The 18,265-nt window shown below is 43.2% G+C and overlaps 1 protein-coding gene across 17 annotated transcripts in view; it reads left to right on the plus strand.

Moving 5' to 3' along the window:
* LOC134223676 (C-terminal-binding protein) overlaps positions 1-18,265 on the plus strand; it is a 307,370-nt gene that overhangs the window by 157,149 nt on the left and 131,956 nt on the right. For 2 of the 17 annotated variants that reach the window (XM_062702877.1, XM_062702885.1), the window contains exon 1: positions 17,112-18,145. The exons of the other annotated variants lie outside the window; for them this stretch is intronic. The gene's annotated coding sequence lies outside the window, so the exon portion shown is untranslated. Of the gene's footprint in view, positions 1-17,111; positions 18,146-18,265 lie in introns of those variants that run through there. 17 annotated transcript variants of the gene reach the window in all.

An 18,265-nucleotide genomic window follows, 5' to 3' on the forward strand; every position in this document is an offset into this window, starting at 1 on the left:
TGAAGCAATTCTTAAAGTTCCCTCTTTGAAAGAATTTCTATAATCATTTTCAGAGAAATGTTCAAAGGAATCCTGGAGGAATTTCCTATGCGATTCCTGAAGTAATTTTTGATTGAATGGCTGAAGTAATTTCTAGGTGAACTTGCGAAGGAATTCCTGGAAGAATTTCTTAAGTAATTTACAACATTGTTTTTGTGAGGCAACCAAAAATTTTTCAAATGTTTTTTGCAATAATTACTTGTTTTTTTTTTTTTTTTATCTTTCGTTTATTTGGAAGGCTCATTTGCCGTGAAGCGTTACGGAGCCGAAATCAAGTTTAACAATACATTTCTTGATTCTTATACATAGTGTTAGTTTTGGGGAACCGAAAGACTCGCGGTTTAGTCGAGGTTAGGGAATACAATAATACAGTAGGAAAGGAAAGGATTTTAGGGTGCTTAAGTAATTACTATGCTGATGTTCACAAAGTTGACATTCCTCGCATTTTTACATCTGTAACGGGACAAACAAACTTTTTTGGGAGACAACGACGAGAGGAAGACATACGGAAGGGATTAACGACAGACATGGAAATGTACAACAAGAGGAAGACATTCGATATGGGGTACGACAGACAAGGGAATGGGCAGACAATGATTACAGTTTTACATCAGCAACTTTCAAGAATTGGTGGACCAGGGACATGTACTCGAGATCAAGGCCCGACAACACTTCCCTAATAGGCTTTGGTTGTTTTCCTCGGACCCGGAGATGTTCAGTTAGCGCAGATCTGGGGCCACGATGCTCCTCGCACGCCCACACGACATGATCGATGTCCTGATAATCCTCGCCGCAAACACAGAGATTTCCTTCCGAGAGCCCCACTCTGAAAAGATGTGCATTTAGAGTGTAGTGATTGGACATTAGACGATACATGGTTCGAATAAAGTCTCGTCCGATATTCAATTTTTTGCGGGCGAATCGAATACAGCCATTTACCCAACTCCCCATTTATCCATTTCTGTTGCCAGCTGTTCAAGGTTTCCTGACGAACATATGTGAAAAATTCATCGAAGATGATTTTCCGATCGTAAATATCACCTTCCATAGCGCCCACCCCACCTTAGCCAAAGAGTCCGCTTTCTCATTTCCCGGGATCGAGCAATGAGAAGGGACCCAAGCCATGGTGATTGTGTAAGACCGTTGTGATAAGGCACTCAAAGCTTTCCGTATCCCATTTAGAAGATACGCTGAGTGCTTAACCGGTTTCATTGACCGAACAACCTCCAAGGAACTTAGACTGTCGGTGAAGATGAAAAAGTGGTCAGGAGGTAGGGATGCGATTTGCTCGAGTGAATAGTGTATAGCTGCTAGCTCAGCAGTATACACGGAACAAGGCTCTTTGAGCTTAAAGTAGGCGCTATGAAAAACGTTGAAAACACCGAAACCAGTGGAGTCATCAATTTTTGACCCGTCTGTAGAAAGCTTCTCTCCTCACTGGCGTGCCCGTATTTGCTTGCAAATAATGGAGGTATGACCTCCGCACACAGAAAGTCTGGTATTCCATGAACCTCCTGCTTCATGGACAGATCAAAAGTAACAGAGGAACTGTAAGAGTCTAAGAAGTTAGCACGATTGGTATCTACCGAAGAAGGGCTTACCTCCAGCGTTATGTACCAGTGGTAAATACTCATGAATCGAGATTGAGGGTTTTGTTCGAGCAGTTTCTCGAAGTTATCAATGACCAATGGATTGAGAACCTCACAGCGAATGAGGAACCGGAGCGATAATTCCGCGAAACGATCTGTTAGTGGCAGTACTCCCGCAAGTACTTCCAAGCTCATTGTATGTGTCGAATTCATACATCCTAACGCGATACGGAGACAGCGGTACTGAATCCTTTGAAGCTTCAGCATGTGTGTTTTAGCCGCGGACTGGAAGCAGAAACTACCGTATTCGAGGACCGACAAAATGGTTGTTCTATACAACGTCATAAGATCTTCGGGATGCGCTCCCCACCATGTTCCGGTTATTGATCGCATGAAGTTGATCCGTTTCTGGCATTTTTGTGTCAGATACACAATGTGCTTCCTGAAGGTACATTTCGAGTCGAACCAGACCCCGAGGTATTTAGAAGATATGCTATGAGTGATTGTCTTACCCATCAGTTGGAGCGGGAACTTTGCCGGCTTATGTTTTTTTGAAAAGACAACCATCTCAGTTTTCTCCGGAGAGAATTCGATACCCAGCTTCGTAGCCCAAGTGGACAAATTGTCCAGAGTATCTTGCAACGGTCCATGCAGATCAACCGATGTTGGCCCCGAAACGGATACAACACAATCATCTGCAAGCTGTCTCAACGAGCAATTTGGCATGAGACATTCATCAATGTCTCTGACGTAAAAATTGTAAAGAAGGGGGCTCAAACATGAGCCCTGGGGGAGACCCATGTAGCTAATTCGTGAAGTTGCCGAGTCACCATGAGAAAAACTCATACGCTTCTCTGACAACAAATTGTACAAATAGTTGTTCAAAATTGGTGAAAGTCCACACTCGTGGAGTTTGTCAGATAAGACATCGACGCAAACTGAGTCAAAAGCCCCCTTAATGTCCAAAAACACTGAGCCCATTTGCTCTTTTTTAGCGAAAGTAAGCCGAATTTCTGAAGAAAGCAACGCAAGACAGTCGTTCGTTCCCTTGCCCCTGCGGAAACCAAATTGTGTATCTGACAACAAACTATTCGATTCAACCCATTTGTCTAGCCGGAAGAGAATCATCTTCTCCAACAGCTTCCGAAGACATGACAGCATCGCGATGGGGCGATACGAGTTACAATCCGACGCGGGTTTTCCGGGCTTCTGGATGGCTATCACCCTCACTTCCCTCCAATCATCCGGAACAATGTTGCACTCCAGTAACTGATTGAACAAGTTCAATAAGCGCCTCTTCGCGACGTCTGGGAGGTATTTGAGCAAATTGAACCTGATTCTATCCATCCCTGGAGCGGAATTGTTACATGAAAGGAGAGCAAGTGAGAATTCAATCATCGAAAAGGGACGATCCATATCATCCCTGTCTGCAAAAGCATCACGTAGCTCTTGCCTCACCGGTACCGAATCCGGACAAACTTTCTTTGCGAAGTCAAGTATCCACCGCGACGAGCTTTCACGATCTTCGTTTACGGACGACGCGTTGCGCATTCTTCTCCCGACGGTCCACAGAGTTTTCATTGAAGTCTCGCGCGATAAACCTTCAACAAAAGTGCGCCAATATCCGCGCTTCTTCACTTTGACCAGTTTCTTGAACTGGATTTCGAGCGCGGTGTATCGTTTGTGAAGAACGATCGCCCCGTGTTTCCGAAATTCTTTGAACGCGGCGGATTTCTCGCGATAAAGTTGCGTACACTCGATGTCCCACCACGGACTGTAGGGTTTCCTACGAATCGAAGCTCCTGGCACCGGCCGACGTTGTGCCTGAAGAGCGCTTTCAAGAATCAACTGCGATAGAAACTTGTACTCTTCCCGCGGGGGAAGTGCTTCTATCGACTGTATGCCATCGCTGATGGCGTCCGCATATTTGCCCCAATCGATGTGCTTCGTGAGGTCATATGAAAGATCGATGGAAGCAGATTGCTTATGTCCATTGGAAATTGAAACTTCGATCGGCAAATGATCACTAGCATGGGGATCTTGGACCACCTTCCAAGTACAGTCCAACGATAATGAGCTCGAACAAATGGAAAGATCTAGACGGCTATCTCTTGCTGGAGGAGCCACTCGTGTAACTTCACCTGTATTCAAAATTGACATATTGAAGTCGTCGCAGAGGTCGTATATCATTGATGAACGGTTGTCGTCGTACAGTTCCCCCCAGCCTGTTCCGTGGGAGTTAAAATCTCCCAGGAGCAACCGTGGCTCGGGCATAACCGAGCAGATGTGCGAGAGATCTCTTCGAGATATCGCGGTGTTTGGAGGAAGATATATCGAGGCGATACTGAGGTCTTTTCCTCGAATAGTCACCTGACATGCGACAGCTTCGGTGCCAGACATCGGCGCAAGATCGACTCTATAGAAGGAGTGCTGTTTTTGATCCCTAAAAGCACCCCTCCATATCGATTTGCCCGATCGCGGCGGATTATGTTGAAATCAGGAAAATGAAGGTTCACATCTGGTGTTAGCCATGTTTCACATAAAGCAAAAAGCATCGCATTGTAATTTGTTAACTAAAAATTTAAAAATATCTAATTTAGGAAGAATACTTGACAGTTCCACTGTAGAATCGAAATCATGTTACCCTTATTGACTAAGTTAGCCATCGAAGGATACAAATGACTCGAGGAGGGGCATTTTCGAAGCCAGCTGCTTCAGGAGAGGAGTCAGAATAGGAAGAACAGTTTTGACCATGTTCTTCACGGGGTCGGAAGCATCAAAGAAGTTGAGGATGAGCTCCACGATGCCAGAAAGTGTGAACATTGGAGCGCTCGGGAGTTCTTCTGCTCGCTCTGTATGCTCTCTTTCTGGCTGAGAAATCGCAAAAATGGGGTATCTGGGATTTTAGATGTTCCCGGAAGCGGTGGAAACTCTCGATCATCCCGATGTGAAACCACAAAAGTTGATCGTTTTTGAGTATTTCCTCCCGCTTTGAATTTGACCATGTTGGATTGGGGCTCACTTTGAGGCTGTTTTCTAGGCTTTTTCGAGGGTCGCTGGCTCTGTTTTATTCTCTTCCTCGTTGAGCCATTGAAAACAAAGGGAACCCCATTTCCAACCTCGGAGTCAGAGCTACCTTGATCGTCCAAAGGAAGAGACGAGTAGATGGTGTCAGAAACGAGTGGAGGAGCGGCCTTCCTCAACATTTCGGCGTAACTTCGCCGAGAACGTTGCTGAAGAGACCGCTTCTGGTGGATTCGCTGCTGTATGTACGTTGGGCAAGCTTCAAGAGCATGTGGAGGGCTTTCGTTACAATAGACACATTTCGGTGCCGTCTTGCACGCTCCCTCCACATGCTTCTCTCCGCATGATGCACAGCGAGGTTTATTGCAACAGTACTGAGCGGTGTGGCCCAGCTGCTTGCAATTAACACAATTCATCACCTTCGGTACATACAGCCGAACAGGTAGACGAAGTTTGCCAATCACTACGTAGTCAGGCAGTGCGGACCCGGAAAAAGTGACGCAGAAAGAGTCAGACGGGGAATAACTCCGCTTCTCTCCCTCCTGCGACACCGAATACATTTGTTTGCAATCCAGTATCGCAACAGGAGGCAAAGAAACGTTCTTGAAACGACCGAAACCTTGTTTCAAATCGTCGCATGTCATACTTCCTCCGTCACCACCCCGCGATCTCACACACTGCTGACGGTAAATACACCCTATATTCGAGAGTGAAAAGCTCACAGGTGACAATCTCGTTGGCCTGTTTGCGATCACTGACCGTGACACGGAGTTTACTGGACCCAACCATGTCAATGGTCGTGACAGACGAAAATCGCTTTTCCAGATCTTTGCTAATCTGGCTGATATTCAAACGTTTGCCTTTGGGTCGAAAGAAAACAACATACGGCCCACTAGAGTCGTGAGGGTAGACCTTGGGGCGGGGGCTCGTAGAGGCAATTTTAGCGTTGCTGGTGTCCATTTCGTTTTGGTTTGAAGCACCCGAATGCAACGAAACATCTGACATGGAATACGAAGTACCCCCGCCAACTTCGCCTTCGCGCATTGCGGACACGAAATGCGCCGCTGCAGCGAGGCACAATCTCTTTTAAAACTAAACAATTATCACAAGGGCAGAAAAAAAACACACACAAACAAAATAATGATTTGGGACAGAGGGGAAGACGAGTAAAAAAGAAAGAAAAAAAATATTCCAATAAGATGGAGAAGAGAGGGGAACAATGAGAGGGAGCTCAATTAAATACTTGCGTTCACACTGCTGTGTTGCCGGCTAACAGTTCTGGCAGCACACACTAGCTCGATGGACACTCGCCGGTGGTGCGGTCGAAGCGAACCACGCTATTGTTGGTGTTCTCGCCGCACCGAACACTGCAACTGGGTGGATGGATGGTGGCAGGACGGCGGCGTCTGTGTTGGTGGAGACGCACGATGGATGATGACTGTCGGCGTGGGACGATGATGCCTGCGTCTGCGATGGACGCCGAATAAACTGCAAAGTTTTGCGTAGTTGCAAAACCAACGAAATGGCTACTTAACTGCTACAGCTAAGCACCACTTCCACTCAAGCACTATGCTTCAAAACACTTTCGAAAAAAAAACCACTACCTGTACTTCAGGAAAAAAACCGAATGAGAAGCAGACCGTACGCGGACTTACAACTGTCTCGCACGGATGCTCGACGTGGAATGATCCAATTACTTGTTTGAATCGATTATTTTGCTGTTAAAATCTATATATGGCAAGTTTGCTTTTACCTGGAAATTAATGTAAAACACCTGGAAAAAACCTGGAAAAATCAGGGAATTTTGTTTTTGCAGATGAATAGACACCCTGTAAATACATTTGCGTTTGGTTTCGCGCCTGCTTATTTTTTTCTTTATTTCGGACATTTTTGAGAAGTGGTATCTTCTGGGATTCTGATGTCCTCCACTGAAAGCCAGACGAAACTGAGAGCTGCTTTTCGGCAGTGTTAATCGCGGAGGGACAATAATTTGGCACAAATATGACGTCCACTACTTTTTGAGATATTTAGAAACCTCCCTCCCACCCTTTGTGCTTTTTTGTATACCTAGCATACGCACTGTCACAAAATTTTAGACCCCATCCCCCCTAAAACCTGTGACGTCATTTTTGAATGACTTCTTGATAACATTTACTACAGCATCAACCGTGCAGTCATAAATTGAGTCATCTTCTTCTTCTTATATTGGCATTACATCCCCACACTGGGACAGAGCCGCCTCGCAGCTTAGTGTTCATTTAGCACTTCCACAGTTATTAACTGCAAGGTTTCTAAGCCAAGTTACCATTTTTTGCATTCGTATATCATGAGGCTAACACGATGATACTTTTATGCCCAGGTAAGTCGAGACAATTATCAATCCGAAAATTGCCTAGAACGGAACCGGGAATCGAACCCAGCCACCCTCAGGTCTGGCTTTGTAGCCGCGCGTCTTACCACACGGAACACTAAGCTGCGAGGCTGCTCTATCCCAGTGTGGGGATGTAATGCCAATAAGAAGAAGAAGAAGAAAACTGTATCGAATGCTTTGGAGAAACCTTTTAAGAACCAGTAGAATATCTTTACCTTCATGTCGAATAATGCTAATGTTATCGAATACTTCAGTAAGCGTTTTGACTTATCCAGTAACCTGACTGAACCTTTGAAAATAAATTGTTTTCATTTCGATGCTTTAGAATGTACATAGAGAATAACATTACGATTCGTATATTTTCAAGTGAATTAACTTAAGATTTTTTTTAAAGGGAAATATTTTTTTTTCCACTTCATCGGAAGTATGTTTGTTCTTATAAATGTGTCAAATAAGTTAGTTGCTTGAAAAACTGTTGGTGTTCTTATAAAACTTCTTTAAACGTTTGGATAATTTTTCCATAACTTAGTAAATTTGCTTCAGTCAGGCAGTGGATGATTTCAAATACCAAATTATCCATAGGTTTTAAATCTAAAGTCACTAATCAATTCTGGATTGGTGTTTAGATTCGTTTCGTTTATCAATGAAACTGGAAATGTTTCAAAATTATGAAGCAATGAAGCAATTACCGATTGATTTGGTAACCTAAATAAGTCGAATTAAAGGTGGTAGAAATGGTAGGGAGGACGCGAGAACAAAACAAAAATCATTAATCCCGGTTTGTTTCAGTCGGTTTCAAACTGTAACAATCCATTGACAGCAAGCTACTTGCGTACATCACGTGCGTCAGATATGTACATATGTTCACTTCTAATGCATACATTTATAATCGAAATGCTTCGGTTTTAAAATAATTTTACATTCGATTAAATTCGATAAGACGCTATTGATAAAGCGACTCAAAATAAATGGTTTGAATCCATCAAGCTCATTCAATTATCATGTGATGCCTTAAAGACAGTCGGAAATTGTTTCGAAACATTTTTTATTTATTCCTTGCTAATTATTTGTTCCGCGACTGTAATCATTTCAAACTTTTGTCAATAAAAGTTACTTTTCCAGAATACCTGAGCAAAAATAATTTGTCTTTGTTTGAATACCTCCATTTCCAAACATTAAAAAAGTATCCCTGACCCCCCTTCTTCCCATTCACAAATTTACTTTGTTCAGGTTGGTAGCATCGCCTTTGTGTGACATTTCCTCCAGTTTTTTGGTCGTTTGCCAAAGACCGCGTTTCGTCGTCGGTGCGGATCTTCTTCTCGAATCATCGCTCTTCCCTCATTCCGCCCCCACACCGTGCAGTGCAGCGGCATCGGCGGAAAGGTACTACGTACAAGCATTGTCTAAATGTTTTCAACGCATTGCGCGTTTCATTCCATCTCGTTACTCTTACTCATCGTCGTCAGTCGTCGTCGTTGTTGTCGCCGCCGTTTTCAACCTCCGCAAGTACAGAACAACACTCGGCCAGCATATTATCCTTATATCTCTTTAGTCGCTGTACGAACCCATCCCAGGTTCCAAATATTATTCACCATCATCACCCGTATATTATTACCGGGCAGCCGGAGAAGCGCCCCGTGAAAAGTAGAATGATCCAAAACATCGAGCTTAAAATGGTCAACAATAAAGCAACAATACATTTTTTGTTCGTTTAATCTATCAATTTAAGAGGGCAATATTTTAAACAAAGAATTTAAGAAATTCTATATTTTTCACTGTAAATGAATGAAATATTTCGAGAGTTCTAGTAATTTTTTGATAATTAATTTTATAGTTATTGTTCAGAAAATCTTGGTTCCGTCTCAAATCACATCAAGTTTCTTGAAAACTTTTTTTCATCTATAGAAAATTTCTGCTTAATATTTGCCATTATCACTTTCGCCGCCCTCACCGTCTGTCGCTGTCTGATGGCTACTAGGAAGCTTTTTATTACTTCGCCATAGCTTGGCTGCGGCTCTGCACCTCTCCTCCACGGATCCTCCTCCGCATTGTTGCGCTTCACACTGTGAATCGCGTCCGTTTGTTTCACCCAAACTTCTCTTCACCGTTTAAGAAGCGTGCTGTGAAGTGCTCGGAACTCTGCGGTGGAGAGGAGGGAACCATCATTTTTCGACTGACTGGCTGACGCGTCACGCGTTCTTCGTAGCTTGGCACTAGGCAGTGTAATGTTGATCTTTCCTCTCGCGGCGTTCTCTGCGATATTCGTGCGCTCAGCATTGTATCTCCGTCCGCTCTCTTCACGAGGCACATGGAATGGAAAACCGGCGTTTTGCTTGGTTACGGTTGCCAGATATCAACATTTTTGTAATGCAAAATTATGCAAGTCAAACTTTTCCATTCCCATCAATTGTATCATTTTGACTATTACTTGTTCTGCCAAAATTATACCCCAAAGAAGGTAACCAAACATACAAAAATGAAAATGCTACACCGTTGGCGGGCTTATATTTTGGATTTCGCTAACATAATCAAATCGACTCTTATATACCGCACAGGCCACTTCGGCCTTAGTCTGAATAAATAAAAATAAAACATAATCAAATCATTGGCTGACACGTTCGATGCCACTAAAAGTGGTCAATTTCCCATATCAATTCAACAAATTGCTGTGCTTTGACGAGAATTTGACACAAGATGCAATTTGTATTCTTGAAGATGCGGAGTAAGATTCTTTGCAAGAATGGAAAGAATTTCAAACCCTTTATTTTGAATTGAAGGCGTTGTTTCGGGGTTCTTTTGCTGTCGTTGCGGTCATCCTTTTCCAAATTCGTTGTGGACATTATCATTGAAACTGCTCTTTTATCCGTCTTCTTCATTGGCGTAAATAAGGGGGGCTAGAGGGGGCTTAGCCCTCCCTAGAAAAAAAATTAGCCCCCCCTAGGATTTGAAAAGATAGTTAGCAGTGATATCAGTTTTCAATATATAGCATTATGAATTACCGAAAAAGTTTGAAGACTAAAGAGTTATCTCTCATATTCACTCTATCATACTTAATGAAATGAGTGGAAGAAAAATTAGCTTGTTTCTGAAGAAGGATTCTCATCAGAATCCGAGAAGAATTCTCACTTCAATCTCTAAAGAATTCTTTTCGGATTCATCGAAGTAGTTCAATCGTAATCCAGAAGAATTCCTACTGGATTTCTACTGGATTTTTTCCGGTATTGTTAAGCAATACCCTTGAGAATCTGTGAAAAATACCCTTCCATGGAGGATTTGCTTTAGAATCTCTCGTTGATTTGCTCCGGAATATCTCCAGATTCGTTTTAAGATCGGCTTAGGAATTTCTCGACAAATCAGAATCCTTCGGCGATTTGCTTCGTAATCCTTTGAAGATTTAATTCGGAGTCTCTCGACGTTTTGCAAATGATCTGCGTTGGGATCTCTAGACGATAAGGAATCCGGCTGACGATTAGCTTCGGAATCCCGCGAAGAATTGCTTCAAAATCATTCTACGTTTCGTTTCGGAATACATCGACGGTTTGCTTCAGAATTTCTCATAGATTTTGTTCAGAGTCCCTCAAGGAATTTTTTTTTTGGAACCATTCGACGATTTGCTTCGAAATCCTTTGATGATTTGCATCGGAATCCCTCAACGATTTGCTTCAACATCCTTGGAGGATTCCCTTCGGGATCGCTGGAGGATTCTTTTCGAAATAACTGAAGGATTAATTCGGAGTCCTTCGACGGATTGCTTCGGAATCCTTCGACGATATGCGTCTTCATCCCTGGAACATTGCTCATGAAATACCTGGAACCATCATATTGGAATTCCGCGAGGGGTTTCGACGAAATCCCTGGAATATTACCCTTCAAATTCCTGAAATATTCCCGTTGAAATTCCTGGAGGGTGAATGATCTCTGGTACATTCTCGTTGGAATCCTTGAAATTATTCCGTTGGAATTCCTGAAACATTCCCTCTGAAATCTCTGGTGGATTCCCTTCATGATCCCTGGAGGCTCCCATCGGTATTCTCGTCGAAATATCTAGAGATTCCCGTCGGAGTCCCTGGAACATTCCAGTCAGGATCACTAAAGGATTTTCATCAGAATTCTTGGAAGATTCTCGGCGGAATCCATGGAAAATTACACTATTTTTTTTTCATTTGAGATAGATAGAATATTTATGAAGTATGCAAATATATCCACTGCCTGACGCTAGTCGAGTGCAATTAAACATAGACTGTGAGTTGTTGCTCACACGTGCACACGTGCACGTGCTTGAGAAAAAGAATAATATGAATGAGTGTGATGGATCCACAATTGCCTTAGGTGTTTGGACTGCATTTGTCACATTACCGCTGATAACTTGATGAGATGTTAAAATGTTCGAGTATTTTCAAAACGAGGGTCAATTTCGAGAAAAAAATATAAAGGGGCTATAGCCCCCCCCCCCCTAGGCATCCGAGGTAGTTACGCCAATGGTCTTCTTCAAAATTGAGCAAATAACGGTCCCTTCTATGTATCCTACGCTGTATAACACGTCTCAAGGATAGAAGTAGCGCCTGTGGACAACAGGAACTGCCAATGCCGGAAACCACTTAAGTGCAAATCTGTCACATTTTGCATCGAAGACAGACTCGATACCCAGCTCCAACAATTCTGGGAATTTTAAAACTTCGTTGATGGTAAGATCTTATGAATAACTTTGGAAGGATTACTTTCAAGTAAAAGTCGTCAATGATAAGTCGGGCCGGTACGTCGTTCGTTTTCCGTTGAGAGGAGAAAAGGTGTTGATGTTTAAAGATTCATACACCGCTGCGCTCCGGAAAATTTCTGTTGCGGTTATACAGAATTCCTGGAGTAGTATGAAAAATTTGGTCGCACGGAGTTGGTTTCCGTCGCATCCTTAGTCCACAGTTTTTTTCTACCCTACCATCCCATTCAGCGACGAAAACACGACAGTTTCTGCTGTGGAGCGGACTCGATATCGTTAAAATACTCTACGTTGGACAAACAGTTAAGCCAGTCGTATTTTTTTATCTTCGTTAATTTTTATCTGCCATGATTCGCCCCAACTGCTGATGCTTTGTTTAGTAAATTAATTGTTGATTAAATAAATCTTGAATAACCAAAATTTTAAAAATTTAAACTTTTAACGCGCTAATAAAGGTGCAAGGAAGTGAAGTGAAAACAAAAAATTTGCCTTGAGACGGTTAAAAAACATCATCAATAAATTTCTGAAGCAATTCCAAGAGATTCTAGAGTTATTTTTAGAGTATTATTTGAGATTAATCGTGTCTCGAGGAATTAAGAAGAAAATCTAAGCCTAAGTCACTGTAAGAAGAAATTGTGCTTCTACATTTTCTGTTCTATCAAAAGTTTTATAGAAATTTCTTGAATCACTTGATTGATTGTCATTATTTAAGAGACTTGCTGCCCTTTGGCTCACTTTGGTGATTCTCTGTTCTAGAATTAAAATCCACTAAAAATTATTGTGATTTTGAATTCCTTCGATTCCGCATGTGACTGCAAACCGGAAACTGGGATTGATTCATACTGAATGGGTCTAACAGGTTTCTAGCCATCCCTCTAATAAAACAAACATAAAAAATAGCTGATTTTCTGTTCAGATCAGTTTACCGGGAAAACCCGGAAATCTGAAAATCAATTTTGAATGGACACCCTGAAGATATTTACAAGATAATCTGGATCATCCAAACTGTTCTTGAGTTCTAGAGATCTACATTTGATGAGAACTGCAGCATAAAATGTCCTAAACACAGGAATAGTTTGAACTACCTGAGACGTCCAATGTAGATAAAAAAAAGGTTTTTGTATATAACGGTTAGGATACGTTTGAATAACAATCTTATTTTGAAACAGCACTTCGGATTGGACGCAGAACGATCGCGCAAAGATAGAGGTGTTTGGTTCTGCATTGTTCCGATGAGTAAATCAATTAGAAAGTGAAACCTCAGTGCGCGTGGCTACTATTGGACGACGCCCAAAAGGCGATCAATCCCGATAATATCGTTGTCGTCCGCGTAAGCCAGGAACATATGCGATCTTGTGATAATGGTCCCTCGAGCGTTAATATTGGACAGTAAATTTGAGAGTGCATCATCCTGCTTCAAGGTTACAAATGATGTAGAAATTCCACCCGCAACCCTTTAACTTGATTTCGATCCAATTCGACGTTACACGAATCAGCCGTATCAGTTTCGCCGGAAAACCATGGTTTAGCATGATTTGAAGACATCATTTATTATTTATTTCTCAGACTAAGACTGGAGTGGTCTGTGCAGTAAACAAAAGTTAATTCAACTCGGTCCATGGCTACACGTCGCCTTCCAACTGATAGATCCACCTTGCTAGCTGCGCCCAAGCCTTTTTGTTCCCGTCGGATCGTTGTCGAGAACCATTCACCTAGAATGCCCCTGAAACTCGAACTACGCACATCACCGCTTTGATCAACCGTATCAGTTTATTCGGAAATCCGTTTTCGTGCATTAGCTGCTATAGCTGGTCCCGATCGATTGTATCATATGCGGCTTTGAAGTCGATGAATAGATGATGTGTGGGCACGTTGTATTCGCGGTATTTCTGCAGTACTTGGCGAATGGCGAACACGTGGTCCGTGGTGGAGCCCATAAAACCCGCCTGGTACTGCCCCACGAACTCCCTTGCAATTGGTGCTAGTCGACGGCATAAAATTTGGGAGAGTACCTTGTAGGCGGCGTTCAGCAATGTGATTGCGCGGTAGTTGCTGCAATCCAACTAATCGCCCTTTTTGTAGATGGGACACACGACACCTTTCATCCACTCCTGCGGCAAAACTTCCTCCTTCCAGATCTTGGTAATGACCCAGTGCAGCGCTCTAGCCAGTTCCTCACCACCGTGTTTAAATAGCTCTCCTGGTAGTTGGTCAACCCCAGGTGCTTTGTTGTTCTTCAGCCGGCCAATCTCCTCCTGGATTTCCTGGAGATCCGGAGCCGGTAAAATTATGTCCTGCGCGTGTTCTCCCAGGTCCATCACCAAACCGCCATCTTCGTCTGCCACATCGCCATTCAGGTGCTCTTCGTAGTACTGCCGCCACCTTTGGATCACCTCACGCTCGTTCGTAAGAAGGTTCCCGTTTATGTCCTTACACATATCAGGCTGTGGCACGTGGCCCTTACGTGAACGGTTCAACTTCTCATAGAACTTTCGTGTGTTATTAGCGCGGTACAGTTGCTCCGTCTCTTCACGGTCTCGATCTTCCTGCTGACGCTTTTTTCTCCCGAAAATCGAGTTTTGTCTGTTCCGCGCCTGTTTATATCGTGCCTCGTTCGCCCTCGTGCGGTGTTGCAGTAATCTCGCCCATGCTGCATTCTTCTCTTCTACTAACTGCTCACATTCGCCGTCATACCAGTCGTTTCTCTGATCCGGGGGCACCGTGCCAAGTGCAGCGGTAGCGGTGCTACCAATGGCGGATCGAATATCTCTCCAGCCATCTTCAAGAGACGCTGCGCCTAGCTGCTCTTCCGTTGGGAGTGCCACTTCCAGCTGCTGCGCGTATTCTTGGTTATCGGAGGTCACCAGTGAGCCCAAGTATACGAATACTTCAACCACCTCGATTTCGTCACCACCGATACAAACTCGTGGTGCGTGACTTACATTGTCCTCTCTTGAGCCTCTTCCCATAATGTCGATAAATCTGTTCGGAATGTTCCAGGGATTCGGACGGGATTGTTGCAGAGAATCCGACAGGAATGTTTCAGGGATTCCAATGAGAATTTTCTAGAGATTCCGAATGAAATACTTCGAAAATTTCGACGTGAATATATTAGGAAGTTCGACAGGAATGTTCCAGGAGCTCCGACGGGAATGTTCCAGAGATTTTGTAGGTAGGGATGTAGAAGAAGAATTGTCGAGAGACTCCGAAATAATCCTCCATGGAGGATGGATCCTGCAGGGATTCCGAAAAAAATGCTCCAGCGATTGCGAAGGGAGTCCTCCTGGGTTTTGAAGCAAATTGTTGACGGACTCCGAAGTAAATCATCGAAGCAATTCGTCGAGAGATTCCGAAGTAAATAGTCGAGGGACTCCGAACTAAATCTTCGAGGAATTCCGAAGCAAATCGTCGATGTATTCCGAAGTGAATCGTCGAATGATTCCGAAGCAAATTGAGAGGAATTGCGAAGCAAATCATTGGGAGATTCGGGGGCAAAACGTCGAAAGACTCCGAAATAAATCTTCAAGGGACTCCGAAGCAAATCGTCGAAGGATTCTGAAACAAACCGTCAAGGAATTCCGAAGCAAATCTCCGAACGATTCCGAAACAAATCTTCGAACTTTTCCTGAGGAATTCAGAAGCAAATAAACGAGAGATTCTGAAGCAAATCCTCCATGGGTATCCCCCACAGATTCCCAAGGTATCCCTCAATGCACTATGGAGCGGCTCCATACAAAGTGGTGGCCAATATTTTTTATTGTTTTTCTGCATTTTTATAGTATTCTAGTAAGGTTAGCATAAGATTAATCATATTTATGTATTTTCATTGCATCCGGAAGGTGTAACTAGTATTTAACCCAGTATTGAGCTACGTACTCTTGAACAATAAACTTAAACGATTGTTTTCAATGTTAGGGGCAGTTCAAATGCAAATCAAAACTAGAATGAGGTTGCTGTGCTTAAGATTTAATAGGAGAGGTACAAGCGGAAGCCCTGGGTTTGGAATCTGGGTTTTTGTTATGCTCGATAATCGTAATTACCAAAGAAAAAAAATTAAAAAATCCGTTTTCGGACTTTTGCCAAAATGACGCTCATCCGCAGCTGGATTCTCGTTCCGCAGATAGTATAGACCTCAAACTAAACTGTGGTGGTATAGATATAGATATAGTCCAACTTAGGCAAAAATATACGTTTTTCTCAATAATTACCCAATTTTTGCCAATTTTTATTACCCGTGCACTCTCAACTACCTCAACATACCCATTTTATATTTTAGACAATTATCTTTCCAACGGTGTATCAAATTCAAAAATTGGACGGTTATTCGCTGAGAAAATTGCATTTGTTTGAAATGCCTTTTTTTTCTAAAATTTTCACAATTTTCCTAAGTCTGGTGTCTGTCACACAATGAGTTTTTATCACAGTGGGCTGAAATTTTGGGAATCTAGGTTAGAACTCCGGCATACAAGACACGTTACTCAAAGCAATATAATTTTTCGATTTTTGGCTATCACTTTCCCCATAGTGCAATGATACCGAAGGGAATCCAGTGTAAATTCTTCTGGATTTCGTTTGGAATACATCGTTGATTTTGAATTCTTTACAGATGTCAATGAGAATTCTTCTCGGATTCTAATGCGAATTCCTCTCGGATTCGGGTGAGAATCTTTCTCGGATGCTGATATGAATCTTTCTCAGAAATGAGAAACAAGCTCTTTTGTTTTCCATTTATTGCATTATGATAGGGTGTATATAGGAGATAACTCTATAAAAAGGAGATAATTGTCTGTAAAAAAAACCTGATTAATCCACCTAGCGGTGTTGGTGTCTTTCTCGTGCAAGAAATACTAAAAAAATATAAATGAGTATTTTCTAGCGTGTTTCTGGCATAATAAATAGTATTTTGGCCATAACTTCTGATTCCACAGTCCGATTTGGCCACTTTTCAATAGCAAACAATGGGACAAGGTCCCAGTCGAATTCAACCTGTTGCAAGTAATTCGGAAAATGCTAAGTTCCAAAAAGTGTGTCTACAAAATTTGTACACATACACACACACACACATACAGACATCACCTCAGTTCGTCGAGCTGAGTCGATTGGTGTATAACACTAAGGGTCTCCGGGGCTAATATCAAAAGTTCGTTTTTGGAGTCATCATACAGCCTTTCGGTACAACTTTGTTGTACGAGAAAGGCAAAAGTTCCTAATTCTTTATGGAAAGTTAGTTTTGCTGCCTATCTTAGTACTTGTCTGGCAACGCTGTTACCGTTGCACCGCATTATTGATGAAAAGCCAAGCGAGGCAAAGGCAATTTGTAACCAGCAGCCCGCTAGCGGCCGGCGGCAGAGCATTTCGGTACTCAGTTCGCTTTTGTTTCCCAACCGGGTGAGTCGCACATGTTGGTTTGGTCGTCGTAGTGTTCCCAAGTTCAAACGCATCGTTCGCGTTCCGGCTACCGATGCCGATGCCGTGTGAAATCCCACAAACAAATAAAGGAAAACTTTTGTACCGGTGTGTTTGTGCACGCGGTGCGGTGCGACCGAGAGAGTGATCCAATCCCGGCTTCTACCGCGCCACCTCTACCGCCGGTGGTCACGCTCCGTGTCGATCAGTCAGCCCAACTGTAATCCACCCAAGTCAGCGAGGTTGAAAACCGCGCCGCGAAATCCGTCGCAGTCAGTATTCCTTGCTTGCCGGTTTTTCGCGGATTCTGGTTTTACTGGTTGTGTACCCCTCCTCGCTTCGTCCGGCAGTCCGTCCGCCGTTCGTCGTAGTCGTCGTCGCCCTTGGAACGCGCGTCGCCGCAATCACGGAAACTTGACCGTGTGTCTCCCCTCTGTGTGTGGGAGAGTGAGGGCAACACCAAACAAGCACCAAACCGTTGCGTTGGCTGTTGTATAGCCGTTGTGTAGCTGTTATTGTTGTTGTTATTGTTGTGTAGCAGTGCACAGGGACAGGAGTGCTGGAAAACGCGCGCGCTAAATAGTATCAAAATCAACGTTCGCATAAGAAATCGCGCGACTAAAGTAAGAAGCACAAGAAGAGAAGCGCCGAGCACAGGAGAGCATAATCAGCGAGGAAGCAAAGTGAAGTGCTGTGCTGTGAATGTTCGTTCGCCTTCATAAAGTGAGTTTGTCCGCTTCGTAGCAGCGAAGAAGAGCAGTGCAAGAATTACAGAGGCAAATAAAAGATCCCGCGAGAAGGAATAGCAACATCATCAGCAGCAGCAACAATAAGAAGAGAAGAGTGGAAAAATAAGAAAGAGAGTGGCGGGCATTCGTAATAAAGAGTGGAGAGAAGCACCCTCTAAAGGCGCAGTAATAAACCAGAAGGTACCAGATAGCAACGGTTGGGTGTGAGGAGGAAGCGGAAAAGAGCCAGGAGCGCAACTGGAGTGAAAAGAGAGTATGTGTTGTGTTATTACTTTATACACTACTTGTGATGCATGTGCAAAAACAACATTCGATTATCTCCCGGTTGGTGTGTTGTCCGTTGCCGGTTGATTTCGTTGTTCCTTTCGCATGC

Source organism: Armigeres subalbatus, chromosome 1, assembly GCF_024139115.2.
Source record: "Armigeres subalbatus isolate Guangzhou_Male chromosome 1, GZ_Asu_2, whole genome shotgun sequence".
In the NCBI taxonomy this organism is placed as follows: domain Eukaryota; kingdom Metazoa; phylum Arthropoda; class Insecta; order Diptera; family Culicidae; genus Armigeres; species Armigeres subalbatus.